The sequence below is a fragment of the Talpa occidentalis genome, unplaced genomic scaffold (assembly GCF_014898055.3).
Source record: "Talpa occidentalis isolate TD23 unplaced genomic scaffold, MPIMG_talOcc4v2.1 talOcc4.2, whole genome shotgun sequence".
Lineage (NCBI taxonomy): Eukaryota > Metazoa > Chordata > Mammalia > Eulipotyphla > Talpidae > Talpa > Talpa occidentalis.
In genome coordinates, this window is record NW_023602073.1 from 41,286,909 (window position 1) to 41,299,919 (window position 13,011).

Below are 13,011 nucleotides of genomic sequence, written 5' to 3' on the forward strand. Positions count from 1 at the left end.
GAAACAGTATTGAGGTTTCTTAAAGGAGTAAATGTGGTTCTGCCTTTGGACCCAGCAATTCCACTCTGAGGATCTCCTCACAGAGGATAAATACTCTCCTGTGAAGGGACCCTGCTCTCCAGTCACCACTGCAGAACTATTTACAGTAGCCAAGCTATGGGAACCACCTAAATGCCCCAGACAGGTGGGAGATTAAGAAGAAGCTGGGATTACACATATACATATATGTACATATACAGGTGTCTCCAAAGGAGATGAATGTTTAGGTTTGGGGAGGGAGCTGTCAGGGGTGAAGATGCCACCACATCCAGCAGGGGCCAGGGTGGGGGGAGGGGTATTGCCCAGCTCTTTACACCTCAAGCCAACCATGAGATATTTCTAAACCTCCTCCTCTTCTTCAGGTCCAATGCTTTTTCAGTCCTACTCAGAAGCTGCTTCTCCATGGAACTGTATTTATTGAGGTACACTCTTTACTCTGTATGTGATTTGAATTAATTTATTCCGGGGCTTGATGTTAATTGACTTCCCATCATCTTATGTTGTGTATCCTTCATTCCTGTTACACACACACACACACACACACACACATGCACACATGCACTCCCCTCTTCTTGGGAACCAGATCCTCAACTCAGCACTGGGATTACTCTGACCCTCTGTCTCTCTTCCCCTCAGAGCCGCCCTCTCTGCAGTGTCTCTACTCAGCGGGGTTTGAGCAGCCCCAGAAATCCCTGCACCTCCTGCCTCTGACCTTGTGGGAAAACAGCCCCTCAGCCTGCATGACAGTGAGGAGGCGAAGGCAAAGTCCAGAGGTCAGTGACTGAGAGAGGAGATAATTTACTTTTTTTATTTTTCCCCTCATTGTATTATTCAGTTGAGATTAGCATTGGTTTACACACTGTATGTGTTCAGAGACAAGGGTCAAGCCTCTTCAGATGTTTGTTACCACATCACACCCACCCTAAGGGCACGCATAGTCTTCACCATAGTCCATTGGCCCTCTTCCTACTTTGTTTCCTACTCTTACCCCAGCCCATAGCTTCAACTCTGCAGTCATGTATATAGAGTATGTTTTGATTTAGTTTATGTTTTGGTTTAGTCTGTCCCTGCTCTGTTTCCTTACATTCCAAATATGAATGAAATCATCCAGTATTTAACTTTCTCCTTCAAACTTATTTCACTTAGCATAATCCCATCCATATCTATCCATGTTGTTGCAAATTCAATATTTCATCTTTTTCACAGCCAAATAGTATTCCATTGTGCATATAGCTTGTGTTCTTTATCCCCTCATCTGCCGTTCGGCACTTACATTGTCTCCATAGCTTGGTTATGGTGGACAGTGCTGCAGTGACCAGAGGAGGCGCATATTCCTCAGAATTAGTGTTTTTACCTTCTTTGGATAAATACCAAGGAATGGGATGCTTGACCATTTTGAGGAACCTTCTTTTTTTTTTCCTATAGTAGCAGGACCTTTGTGCTATCCATAGAAAAGAAAGGTTCCAGGTTACCGCCCCACCCAAGGAAAGGTGGGGCTGAGCAGGGATGAGAAGCTAAGGAAGAGGAGGAAGATGTGGAGTGAGATGCAGAAAGAAGACTGGAGGAGGAGCATGGAGAGAGAGACATGTGAAGAAGAAGCCAGGCTTGTTCCTCAGACGTGGACTTGTGCCAGGGAATTGAGGACATGGAAAGAGACACATGAAAGAGACAAAGATGTGGGTGGGAGGCCCATGGGGAAGCTGACAATGGCAGCTGTTATCTTGATGTGGATTTTTATTTTGCTCTTGTCCTTCCAGACTTGCCTGGCCCCTCCTGCCCTGTCCCATGGGTCTCTACCAGTAGGTGCTTTAGCCTTGTGGCAGGCCTTCGGGCCTCAGTGGGCCTGCTTTGGGCAAGCCTGTTTGGCTGGGCACTTACCCATGAGGGGACAGGTAACTTTGGATGCTTCACTTGGGAACTATTCTAACTATATTCTTTCTCTTCTCTCTCTCTCTATTGCACACTGATTCTCTATTTTATACTAATTGTATTAAAGTTCTTTTCTATTGAAGGTCTTACACTTTAGATTATGTTTTGTCTTTATGCAGCTGATGGCAGACCCCATGTAGACTGTGTAGTTTTGAGGGTACAGGGAACCCCTCATTCAGCCTGCTAACAGGATCAGACATCATTCCCACCCACCATGTGCCAGAGTTCCTTTTCCTCCACACCCTTCAGTGGGTCATTCTCACAGTGTGAGGTGGTAACTCCTTGTGGTCTTAATTGGCATTTTCCTGACAGCACATGATGACAAACATTTATCCTATTGGCCACATGTCTGTCTTCTTTAGAAAAGTACCTATTTAGCTCCTCTGCCCTGCTTTGAGTTTTTTTCTTGTTTTGGAATTCTTTGTAGATTTTGGATATTAACTTCTTGTTGGATTGATGATGTGCAAATAGTTTCTCCGATTTGATATTGTCTTTTCATTTTAACGATAGTTTCCTTCACTACATAGAAGCTTTTTAGTCTGATGTGATTCCATTTTTTTTTTTGCTTTTGCTTCCTTGGAGCACAGAAGACATTAGGGGCAGTGAAAATATTCTGCATGATATTCTCATGATGGACACAGGTATTGTCTGGGCAATAGTGTTTGTTTTCCCATCAGTAAAGGAGTTCAGGTCACAGTGTGGGGGGAAACATTTGCAAATCACGAATCTGATAAAGGACTGTATCTACACATAATACATTTGTTCAACACCCTGAGAACTGACAACACCAGAGTGAACCCAAAGGGAAACCATGACTTTGTAACTATGATGTGCGGGTTCATCACTTGTAACCCACATGTCAGTCTGGTCTTAACACATGATTTGGTCATGATGTGTGAAGAGTTTTATAACTTGAGGAATGAAGTGTAATTTACTTTAGAAAGCATATTTCATGCTCATACAAGGACATTTAAATAACACTCAAGGATATGCATAAGTCATTCCCCTCCACCCCCAACACCCCAGTGAGCCAGTATCTGCTCAAAACCAGTTAGCAATTTATCTTTTCTCTTCTAAAAAAAAAAAATACACACACACACATATACACACACACACACGCATATATATGTGTGTGTGTGTCTATGTTTTTTTAATCTCCATGCTCCTGTCTGGGCAATAGTGTTTGTTTTCCCATCAGTAAAGGAGTTCAGGTCACAGTGTGGGGGGGAAACATTTGCAAGTCACGAATCTGATAAAGGACTGTATCTACACATAATGCCTAAAACTCAATGATCAGAAAGAAATAACCTAATATTAATAAGGACAAAATAGTGTAATAAATAAATAGATAGCACTTCCTCTATAAAAATGTACAAAACTTCCATACAAACAGCAACTGTAGTCATAGAAAAGTAAAAATATGAACAAATGCTCAATATCACAGTTAAGAACAACAGTGACATCATCGCCCTGCTGCCTAGGGTGTGCACAACAGGAGCCTCATCGGGTTCATTGTAAAAGATCCTTAGGGGCTGAGAGACACATCAGAGCCCTGGACACTGTCGTTGCCTGGTTGAGAACAAAACAGAACCTGGTCAGAGATGAGACCACAGGAGGGACTGATGAGGGTGACTCCCCCATTGAGTCCATTTATACTGTTCCCAGGGGCTCAGGGTTCAAACCCCTGATCCACACTTACCTGCAGCCTGACTGTAGCTTCCTCCTTGTCCTCCTGTGGGAAGAAACATCATGTGAGACCAGGGAGCAGTCAGGTCAGAAGACCTAAAGGAATCTTTTAATCCTGCACAACAGGGAAGTTTTCAGAACTGTGAGTAAAGAAAAACCCAGGTCAGGACTGGGAAAAAAGAAGAAAGGACATGAGGGGGGACTGGACCAAATGCCCTCTGGGCAACACACGTGTGTGTGGATGGTACTTCCCATTAACCAGGCAGGGCAAGTTCTCCCTGGGACGTGAAAGCCCTCGGTGGACAAGATCCCCCACTCCCTTCCCTACCTGAGTGCTTCTTCCTCCACATCACAGCTGCAGCCACTGCAGCTCCAGTGAGCACAGCTCCAAGAAGAACCAGGCCAGCAATGATGCCAAAGGTAGGGATGGAGGACTGAGGAGGGGGCACTGGAAGGGAAGGGAAGATCATACCCTGAGCCCCAGACCTTATCCTGACCCCCTGAAGGTCTCCAGAAGGGCTCCTGATGGCCCTGAGAACAGCCTCAGTGCCCACATCCTCCTCCTCACCCCATCTCAGGACTTGGGGCTCCAACAGCCCCTCATGCTGCGCGTGGCACGTGTATCTCTGCTCCTCTCCAGAAGGCACCACCATAGCCGCCCACTTCTGGAAAGTTCCATCTCCCCCAGGCCTGGTCTCCACCAGCTCCATCTCCTGGGTCAGGTCCTCCCCATCTCGCTGCCAGGTTAGGGTGATGTCCGCAGGGTAGAAGCCCAGGGCCCAGCACTTCAGGGTGACCTCATGCTCAGAGTCGGGGTGGTGGGTCATGCGTGTTTTTGGGGGATCTGAGGTGGTAAATCAGAAAACTCACTTTATATTTCCTCCATGGACACTGAAGAATCCTCATGAGACCATCCTCACAATGGACAAGACAACTGGTGTGGCAGGAAGAAGCATAAAATGTAAAAAACAGGCTAATCTGGGGAATCTGTGAGATTCTCCTATTCCTTAGAAAGTTCTAGAATGAGGACGAAAACCCAGGGTAGGATGAAGCAGAGGGAGTGGAACACAGACTTTTTATTCCTGACCTGGGTGGAAGGTGAATGACACAGAAAAGCAGGAATCACATAACTGAAAATGTTCTCAGACCAGAAACAAGACTGAGAGAGAAACTCGTGGTTCTCAAACAGGCCCCTGGTCAAAAGGACCCGGTGACGTGTGATGTCAGGGACTGTCTGTCTTTCTCAGGAGAGACGGGATCCCTTCACTGTCCTTCAGGAGAAGCCGGAGTCTCTGGGAGTCTCTCTCGTGCAGAACATGAAACCCAGGGGAGTCCCCCTCTCGGGACTAGAGAGAGGACTCATTTCCCGCAGTGACTCCAGGCAGGGGGGACCGGGAGGCCTCCAGGCCCCTCTTACCCGTGCGCTGCAGAGTCTCCTTCCCGTGCTCCAGGAATGTGCGCAGCCACCTCAAGCACTTGCCCTCCGCATAGTTCCTGAATTTCTCTGCCTCACCCCGGGCCTCCCACTCGCGCCGGGTGATCTGAGCGGCCGTGTCCGCCGCGGTCCAGGAGCGCAGGTCCCCGTTCAGGGCCAGGTAATCGGCGCCGTCGTAGGCGAACTGTCTGTACGCGCGGAGGAGGCCCCGTCGGGCCCCATGTCGCAGCCAGACATCCTCTGGAGGGTGTGAGAGCCTGTCCAGAATGAAACGGGGTGAAAGCCCCGCGTTCTGTTCCCGGGCAGGTTGCAGAGAAGCCTGGAGGGGGAGACCCTGAGCGACCCCCGTCCGTGGGGATGGGGGTGCTGACCCGGCCCGGACCCGCGCCAGCTCACCGGTCTCGCTCTGGTTGTAGAGGCCGCGCAGGGTGTCCAGCTGCGCTCCGTACCATAGTATGTTGTCCCTTTGGTGCCAAGTCTCCTCGTCCCGCTCCTCCTGCCCCAAGCTCTCCGCCCAGGGCGCCCGCGGCTCCGCGCTCTGGCCTGGGGAGTCGCTGTCGAACCGCCCGAACTGCGTGTCGTCCACGTAGCCCACGGCGATGTACCGGGGCTCCCCGAGGCCGGGCCGGGTCATCGCGGTGTGAAAAACCCTCAGGGAGTGGGGGCCTGGGGGCGGGAGGGGAGACCCGGGCTATTCTTCTCCCCTTCGGGGGCTCGAGTCCCGGGGGGCGCCCACGAGACAGAAAGTGGGTGAAAGACGAGCGAGAGTGAAAAGCGGCTGCGGGACGAAAATGGCCGGGACTCGGGGGGCCAGAGGAGGCTGGGGTCTCGGGGGACGGAAAGGGGCCAGGACGGGGCGGGGCCGAGGTGGGGGGACACCTAGGGCGGCGGCGAGGTCGCGCCTTTCCCACGCCCGCCCGCGCCCTCGCTCCCGCCTCTGGGAGCGCCCTGTCCCCTCCCGACCCGCACTCACCCGCCCGGGTCTCCCTCGGGGCCGCGGCCACCGCGAGCAGGAGCAGGAGGGCTGCGCCCCCCATCCCCCAGGACGCGCCTCCACCCGGGCTGGGGAGACGGAGTCCCGGCGGGTGGGAGGGCTTTGGAACGGGAGCCGCGGGGCTGCTGATTGGCTGCTCTGGAGACCTCCAGGCAATGGGGAGTGAGCCCTGGGGTGAGTCACCAGTATCCAGGAGGAAGGACTCGACGCAGGCTGTAAGAAGCGAAACTGGATGAATGGAGTGTGTAGGAGTAATAGGAGGGAGCCCTGTGGTGATGTAACATTTCCATATCTTGTAGGTGGTGGCAAGATGCAAGAAGTAATGAAATTTGCATGGAATAACATAAATACCCAATAGCACACAAATAAGGAAGTATAGAGCTTGGTGACATCTGAATACGGTCAACGGATTATATCCATATCAATTTCCTGGTTGTAATATTGTACAATACAGCAAGTTGTTACTATTGTGAGAATCTGTTTGAGTTTACAATTATTTCAAAATAAAAATTTTAAAGTATTCAAAAAAAAAAAAAAAGAAGAAGTGAAACTGGGGAGATGAGGAATCCCCAACAGTAACCTTCCCGCCCCAGACAGCGCCCTGGGGACTGAGACCTTGACAGCCACACCCCGAGACCCTCCTCTCCTGCACCAGAACCTTTGAAACACCCACACCTTCTCCCCGAGTCCAGGCCCAGGAAATGGGTCAGCGATTCTCAAACATTTTTCTTTCAGGATGTCTCTACAGTCTCACAAATTATTACGGATCCCATGCATATTTTTTTATGTGGGTTACAGCTTTAAATATTTACTAGAATAAAGGCTTTTAAGATGGTATTACTTTCTTACTTTAGAATATTAATAACCAATGTATGCTAACAAAGCATTTTTTTAAAGATTTATTTACTTATGCATAGAAGAGCTGAGGTGCAGGCCAGAGATGCTTGGGGTGAGAGGATTGACCACAGACGGAGTGGGGAGCACATCAGGCAGATGTACTGAAACACACTGCTGAGGGGAGCAGGGGCTAGGCTGCAGAGGTCTGCTGCACTATGTGGGGTAGTTCCCTGGCCAGGGATTGAACTCATGCTGCAGTGGCTGCAGGCAGCTTCATAGGTTGCATCTTAACCCCTTGCACCACCAGGGAGGCCCAAACAAAGCATTTTTAAGAAAATAACTTTCTGTAAACATAAGGATAATGAAAAGAGGGGAACTTTTACATTTTATATTTTTGCAACTGTCATTTTTGTCTCATTAGAAGATATTTTAGTTTCCATAGTTTCTTCTACATTGAATGTTTTGTTTGAAATCTATGAAAAAATATACAATCTCATGGAAATATGTAGGAATAGTCTTTTAATAACCTTTTCAGATTATGGATATTCAACTTTGTTACAACTTTCATACTCAATCATAACTATATAAGTTGTATTTTCTCAAAGGTTATTTGCAAAGTGAAATCTGAAACAATGTCATTGAATATTTCCTATTCTGTTATATTAACTCCCTAGCGCTCTCTTGTATATTAATGGATATAGTACAATTGTATGATTTTTTTTAAAAGTTACCTATTGTTTCACTATGTCTTATATAAATATATAGTGTTAATTATACTGGGGTCAAGTTATCCAAAATCACATGTTTTATTTTTTACCACAGATCCCAAAAGAAAAATTAGTCCATACTGTAATTTGTCAAGTTTATAGTGATAGGACTCAATTTTCCATAATTCTGGTTTTCTCTGGGAGTTTACATTTTATCAAGGCAACAAGTGCCCTCAGTTGATTTTTAAAAGGACAGACTCACATTCGTTTTCAGGAAAGTGTCTGCCAGTTCAACTAGTCTAAGTAACCATGGTTTTATCAACTCATTCCTTCAATTAAAAATGATATTGCCTAAAAGAAGAGGCAAATTCATGTCATACATTTTTCTCCCTGGGACACGACCCTTTAGACTGTAGCAGAAGTGCCTTATGTGCACGTCCTTGTCATCGTTTCAGACCTGTAAAAAATGTGGATTTCAGGATGATAAATAGAAAATATGCTTTCGTGATTTAACCAGGACATTTTGAAGTGAAACTGGTTTGGATTTTTTTTTTTTTTATAGAGGCATGCTTTATTTATTTGTTTGCTGTTTGTTATACATGCACTGAAAAGTGGTGGTGAGAGAATTCACCAGCTACACTGCTGATTCTGCGCACCATGAGGATTTTTTTTTTTTCCTGCGAGAAAGTGGTGGTGAAGAATAACTACACTGCAGTTGGTACTATAATTTCCATTCTTACTAAGTTTTACTTTAGCAAATGTCAAAATAGTGAAAGGCAAATGGTGTCAAAGTAATGTTATAAAAATGGTTTTGTCCTCCTGTATCCCGTGAAAGGTTCTGGGTGATCTCAAGGATTCCACAGACCTACTCTGGAAATGCTTTTTTCAGTGAACTAGGGAGAGTTTCCCAAGTGTTCTCTGCCTTTGTCTCTTATTGAGCACCCAGAATCCATCTCCTTGGTTTGGATGTCCTATTTCCAAAGTTTTTCTTAGAGCTTTGCCCCTGGACACCCTGGAAGAGAACTCATTCCTCAGAGATGATGAGAGAGAGTCCTCAGTCTGAGAAGGGAATTAGAGAGACAGGTGCTTCCATTTGGAACTGGGACTGTTTGTGTCTGGAGGTACCAGACCCACTGATAATCTTTTTTGATTTTGTTTTTCACCTGCTTAATATTATTTCCATCCAGGGACCTCGCCTCATCTTTAAGAGAGATAATATTGGCCCCTTGATTTTATGTGTTTAATGCATCTGTCTTGATGCTCCCAAAGCATGAAGAGCTGTGCTGGCCAACAGAATGTTCTGGACGAAAAAATGTTCTATATATGCACTGACCAATATGGTGCCTCTAACTATTGAACACTTGAAATGTGGCTCATAAGCTGAGATATTGCATATTTTACTATATATCATTTAAAATTAAAAAGCCGGGCCTCCCTGGTGGCGTAGCGGTTGAGCACTGGGTTGCAAAGCTGCCTGTGGCCTCTGCAGCGCCCGTTCGATCCCAGGCTGCTCCCCAGCCACCGGAGGAGGGTCCCACATGGTGCGCAGACCTCTCCTGCCGCCCGCTGCTCCCCTCAGCTGTGTACTTCGGTCCTTCTGCCTGCTCTGGCTCTTGTGAATTCTCTCACCCTCCCGCGCTTCTGACTGTACCCAGTGCTTGTATAAATAATAAATAAATAAATCTTTAAAAAAAAACTGTTTGTTTAAAAAAAATTAAATTAAATTAAAAGCCATATGTGGCTTGTAGCTACCATATTGACAGTACATACCTGAGTTTCAGTATCTGCCCCCCAATATTTTGTTGTATAATAAAATTGTATAATAAAATATAATGTATAAAAAAATTACCTTTGTGTGGAAGTCATGGATTTTTATACGTGGATTTTAGGTATATCCTTAAAATATGGCATATCCAGATAGTTTAAGCAACATGTATTTCAACAACAGATGGAGAGGTGACATCCCAAATCTGAAAACAAACTCTGTCAAATCCCTGAATGACCACTAAACTGTGCTGAGGTGTGGGACACTCAAGAGAAACTGCTGGAAAACCAGGAAGAACTTAGAGGGCATTCTACCCTTGAGTGACAGACTCATCCTGGTGCAATCTGTGAGTCTGCACCTAAGACTGATGACTTTCCCAATCCACTCATGCTCAGAGAACCAGAAGCAAAAATCTTACTGAATTGAGGAATCAAACATCAGATCTGGTGGCTGCATTTGGGTATTTGGGTACGCCAGGAACAAGTGAGTAAAAGCCAACATCCAGTCCAAAACCTTGGTTGACCATTGAATCACATGGAGACAAGTCAAATTCAAGACCCAGGATGGAAATGCAGCAAGTGGAGACTGAAGCAACAGAGCAGGGGCCCAGCTGTGCACACTGCAGGGGCAGATTTTGCCTGGTTCTGGCAAATGTTCAACTTCAGTGGGGAAGAAAAGGAATCCCCAGAAAAATAAAAAAGATTCCAGATGTGTTAAATCTTAGATCTTTAATGTATTTGGAATTAAGTGTGATTTCTCCATGTTGCTTGTTTGAATAAAGCCTGACCACTCTCTACAAGGTATCAGAATACTTCTCTCTCTTTGACAAAAGGATATAAATATTTAGTGGCCAGATGATGGACAGTAGAAGTTTTTCAAATATCCACCATTTTTTTTTATGCTCAAGAGGTCAAGGCCAGTTTCCCTCTTGTGAGTCCCTGGACTTGCTGGCTCCCTGCTCATGGAGGAGGCTGGGGTGCCTGTGCCACTTCACAGTAAGGCTCAAAAGGAGCTGTGATCTCCTGCTTGATCTCTCCTGCTCACTCTCTGGGGTAAGATATTTGCCGTGCTGCACTGAGTGGGCACTCAGATAAGGCGACACTCACATGGTGAGGAAGTGAGGCTGTTTTCCAGCAGCCACATGCATGAGCCTTTATGTAGATCCTTCCATGTCCATCAAGCCTTTTCTTTGGCCTGACATCATGATTGCAGCCTCGTGAGACCCCCCGAGCTGAAATCACCAAACTGAAGTTCTCTGGACTCCTCACCCACAGAAAATGTGTGAAATACCAAATCTTTGTTGTTTTAAGCTGCATACTTTTACAGTAATTGTTACAAACATGTAAATGACTAATGCACCAGGAGCAACAATTTGATCAATGGCTGGTTTCTCTTCGGAACAGCTGAGGACAGAAGAGCCTGCAGTGAAATACTCAAGGCCCTCTAGGAAAAGGAGGCCAAGTAAGAATTCTATATCCACCAAAATTGTCCTTCAAAATAAAGTTGATTTTTAGGGGCCTCTCTGGTGGCACAAGGGTTAAGAAGCAGCACTATGAAGCTATCTGCAGCCATTGCAGCACAAGTTCGATCCCCCGGCCAGGGAGGTGACCCACGTGGAGCAGCAGACCTCTCATGTCTTACCCGCTGCTTCACTCAGCAGTGTATTTCAGCCCCTATTTCCTCCCTCCCTGCACCCCTCCAGGAGCCACCCCTATTGCTAGCCTATGACCTCTTCCCTCCTCCAGCCCATCCTAGAGGTGAAGAGTTTAGAGTTGATTCCCTGGGGAAGGAGCTTCAACCCTGGAGTCAGCAGGGAAACAAGTGACCTTGGGTCAGGTCTCATCACAGGAGACTGAGACCTGGTGTGTTTGTGGGGCCATCCTGGTCCTTGCATCCAGGTGTAATGGCCTGGGGACCTGCTCCTCCCTGAAACAAAGTCTGTGGTTATTCGTGGAGAGGGACCGTTAAGTCAGCGTGTGTTTGGGGAAACAGTTCAGACACAGAACCTGATTCTGGAAGGAGGTTCCCCCTTGTGTGCACAGTTCTGTTCCTCTGGCAGCCCCAGGAAGACCTGGGAGACCAGAGGGTACCTGCGTTCTGTCCTCAGCCCTCAGCCCCGTGGCCACACGGGGGCGCTGCGGCGCTGTCCTAGTCTGGCAGCCAGGGGAGAGGCTGGGTGTGTGTGACTCAGGCTGAGAGGGTGAGCTGGGGCTGAGCATCCCTGGGGGAGGGGGTGAGCTGCCCTGTGAGCAGCCCTGGCACCAGGCTGGGGTGGGGGGAGTGGGGGAGAGGAGAGGAGGCTCTGGAGCTGCCCCGTGTCTGAGGCGCCATCTTCTCTCCCCACAGCCTCTCTCTGCAGCCCCTTGATGACCACACCCTGGAGACTGCAAAGCAGATGCTTGTCCTTCCACTCCCTGTGCCTTTCCTGAGGGCAATTTTAAGTTTTTCTTTTTTCTTTTTTTTTTATAGAGGCATGTTTTATTTATTTATTTTATCTGTTTGTTTGTTTTGTTTATACATGCACTGGGCACAGTCAGAAGCGCGGGAGGGTGAGAGAATTCACCAGAGCCAGAGCAGGCAGAAGGACCGAAGTACACTGCTGAGGGGAGCAGCGGGAGGCAGGAGAGGTCTGCGCGCCATGCGGGACCCTCCTCTGGTGGCCGGGGAGCAGCCGGGGATCGAACCGGCGCCACAGAGGCCGCAGGCAGCTTCGCAACCCAGCGCTCAACCGCTGCGCCATCGGGGAGGCCCAATTTTAAGTTTTTCAACTGAAGCAACACTGATGTACAGTACTGTGTGTGATTTAGGTGAATAATTTCACATCTCTTCGGATCTGTGTTACCAAAGTTGGTAATTTTGTCTTCCACACTCCCTGTCCCTTTGCTGAGGGCTGTTTTTCAAATTGCAGCAGTCACGGTGATTTACAATTCAAGTAGGGAACAGGCTTCCATCTCTTCATCGGTGTGACCACACCACCCCTCCACCCCAGCACCCAGAGTCCTTCCCCAGATCCACTGTGCCCCCCACACTCTCTCTCCCCTTCCTCCCCCTCTAGTAGCCTCCTTCCCGCAATCGCAATCATATGTCTAGGGCTTGTTTTGGTTTGGGTTTTTTTTTCTGACCTTTTTTTGGTTCTTCTATATTCTGCATATGAACAAAATTGTTGTCTTGGAACAGAGTCCATGCCCGATTCATCTTCATAGTTATTGGTTTTTATTATATTTATTCAGATAACTTTGATTTTTCAACTCTATCTATCTATCTGGAAATACTGAAAATATTGAAATACATATTTCATATATAAAATATTTCAATATATAATATTGAAAACATTATATATATTTAGGGGTTATAGGAACAAAACTCCAAAATATATGTGTGTGTTTAAAAAGAATGTATTGAAAATGGCTATTCTAGAAGTCCTTAAAATAATTTAAAGATGGTATCTTTGTAATGAAATGGTACCCAAAAGTAAGAAAGCAAAAGAAAGTGTTGAAGGTCTGAGAGAGGGATTTTAGTAAAAAAAATGTGTTCTCAAATGACTTACTATAAAATATTTTAGTTAACTTAAATATCAGTAGTGCACCTATGTAACACCAAGCTTTAGTCCTTTTATATA

The 13,011-nt window shown here is 46.7% G+C and overlaps 1 pseudogene; it reads right to left on the bottom strand.

Moving 5' to 3' along the window:
• Positions 1–276: 276 nt before the first annotated feature.
• LOC119251250 (patr class I histocompatibility antigen, A-2 alpha chain-like) lies at positions 277–6,151 on the bottom strand (annotated as a pseudogene).
• Between the last annotated feature and the right edge of the window lie 6,860 nt (positions 6,152–13,011).